Consider the following 2906-nt stretch of genomic DNA (forward strand, 5'->3'; position numbering starts at 1 on the left):
ACCGACATAATAGGGTCAAAGTTGAATGAACTAACGCAGCCCAGCACTACGTCACGTATGTCGTTGCTCTGATTGGCTTTAGGTCTGTCCAATTGTGTCCAGGGGACGAATCGAAAATTAACTGAGAGGTTCCAGAAGGAAATGCATTTGCGTACGGGGTCTGTTGACGCCAAGCTAGGTCTTCATAGCCTGTGTCTTCTCCCCCTGCATAGGACGACCACAGCAATATCCCACCTGGAAGAAAGCTCAGTGCTCACCAGCAGTCATTGATGTATCTCACATGAGTCCTTCTTTATTCCACCTGTTAATGTAAGGAGTCGCTGGTTCGATCCACAAGGCCTTCGGGCCACACAGAGGTCTAAAAGCCCAGAGCGCCATTTGGGTTCATGGCAACTAATAACATGAGGTAACGTTTCCTCTCTCTGGTTATGAAGCCTGCCACGGGCACAGCTGGTAAGTGTTTCAATTTGACACGATCCTATGAAATTTCCAAGGATCAAATCCCATTACTCATGCGTCGTCTTCCCATGGCATATTCCAGTAGTGAGACGCACTGCAAAAGCCATTTCCTGATCTCCGGTTCAAATATGCAGAGATTCATGCGCTGTAGGCTTGTTGCGTTGGTTGGTCCACCATGGTTGACCCATAACAGTAGAGTGTGTGTGTCAGTATGTGTTTGTATGTGAGGGTGTCTGCCCACGTGTGTGTGTGTGTGTGTGTGTGTGTGTGTGTGTGTGTGTGTGTGTGTGTGTGTGTGTGTGTGTGTGTGTGTGTGTGTGTGTGTGTGTGTGTGTGTGTGTGTGTGTGTCTGTGTGTGTGTGTGTGTGTGTGTGTGTGTGTGTGTGTGTGTGTGTGTGTATGTGTGTGCGCTTGTTTATCAGTGTGCGTTCACATGTGTATGTGTTGCATTTATGCGCATGTATGCATGTGTGTGTATCCTGGGTTTGTATGTGTGTGCGTGTATGCGTATGTGTGCATGCGTTTACGTGCATGCGTGCGTGTGTGTGTGTGTGTGTATGGCGTGTGTGTATGCGCGTTTGTGCATGCGTGTGTGTGTGTGTGTGTATGGACGTGTGTATGAATGTGTGTGTATGCGTGTGTGTTTGCATGTGTGTGTGTATGCGTTTGTATATGCGTGTGTGTATGCGTGTGAGTGTGTGTATGTGTGTGTGTAAACGTGTGAGTGCGTACATTTTCACACCAGGTTGTGTAACCTGGTGCAGGAGGGCAGCGGGGGGGAAGCATCCGGAGACTCAGAGCTGATGTCGCCCGCGCTGACTGCGAGGGCTCCTGCCCTGTGGAGATAAATAAGCGATTAGCTACTTCTCCATCTGCAGATCATTACCCTGACCATGAAATGGGGCACGGAGAGCACTGCTCGGGTTCACAGAACTCCCTGAATGCTGTAATTGCGTTTCACCACTACTGGCATGCATTGTTTGCGATGGACGTGCACAGCTGAGTCATCATGACAGATCTTTTGTGCGTTTAGCTGGGTTTTAGCTAGCCAGGTTTTTTCGGCTTATTCGAACCTCTCACTGTTGAAGCATGACGTCAGTCGGTTCTTGAACAACACAAGAATGGTTGCTAAGCTTCTAGGTCTGTCCCAATTGACTCACTCACTCATGATTCACTCACATGAAGAGTAGGTTGAATCCTCTGCAGGCCTGGGTTCCTGGGTTCTGGCCCAGGGATCTGCACAGTGGTCCGCTGCTTCAGTCCCCAGCGCTCCGTCCCAGGCGTCTGTGCCTGAGATGCAGTGTGGTGGAGGAACCAGGCGGTGGCGCCAGAGAGGGAGGAGCTGGTGTTCAGAGGGGCCATGCTGCCCAGGATGGTCCCCTGCCCTGGGCCCCCGACTGCCGACCTCATCCCCCGGTATGAAGATACCAAACACCTCTTAAATCAGAGACACACTCTGTGCATTGGCTCCCTTGCTCCTCGTTCCCTATTCCCTACATAGTGTACACACTGTCCCCCGGCAAACTCATTTCCATGGAGCACCTGAATGGGGCAGACCATCTCATGTGGATGGATCGGAGGAGAGTGAAAACCGCTAAGCATCATGGGATATAGTGCGGATGTAAGCGTGCATCAGTTTATATTTATTTTGCGGAGCACAATTGGTATTAATCAGTGTACTTGAATGGAAGGCAGATTTGCACACTGACATTTCAAAACAACGCTACAAAATGGACCAGTGGAGAATTGCAATGTTTCTACTTGTACATTGTATATAATCCTGACTGAAGACGAAAAGAGGAAAGAAGGAAGGCATCACATCGAAGAACAAGAATGTGGGACATTTCTTGTTCTTCTTGTGGGGCACAAGAATGGAATGACAAATGGAAGCTAACCTAGGGGAGGAAAAAAAAAGTATATTTCCGTCACTCTCTGTGGTAAACTGCTGCTCAATGTGTGAGATATTTGAAACGCCTCCTGATCACTGCAGCCTTTTCAATTGTGATTGTGGCAAAATATGTTCCATCCTGAAAAACTCTTGAAACTGATTTAACGACCACATTGCATCGAGTGATGGCGACACATCAATAAGGCGTGTTCTGCCCCAGCATGGGCTGTGTGTATGGGTCATCCCAGCTGGGGTGGGGGGGGGGGGGGGGCAGCAGGTTGGTTCAACAGCAGGAATAACAACCACTGTAAACGTACTGGGTATTGAATTTGGGGGTTGTTATGTGTTTGCGGTGTCATGGTGAAGCTCAGAGAGGCAGGGGTATGTGTTTGTATGCGTGGTGATGGTGCTTGGCGGGATGGTTTTCAGAACAGGGTTTTTGGCCTGTAGTGGATCAAAGCTGGGGACCAAGACCGCCACAATAAAACCAAGTCTGGGAAATGGAGGCCAAATCCTTGTTTCATTTGGTCCGAGATAAGTTAATACTTAAAGCTATTTG

This window comes from Gadus macrocephalus, chromosome 7 (genome assembly GCF_031168955.1).
Source record: "Gadus macrocephalus chromosome 7, ASM3116895v1".
NCBI classification, from domain to species: Eukaryota; Metazoa; Chordata; class Actinopteri; order Gadiformes; family Gadidae; genus Gadus; species Gadus macrocephalus.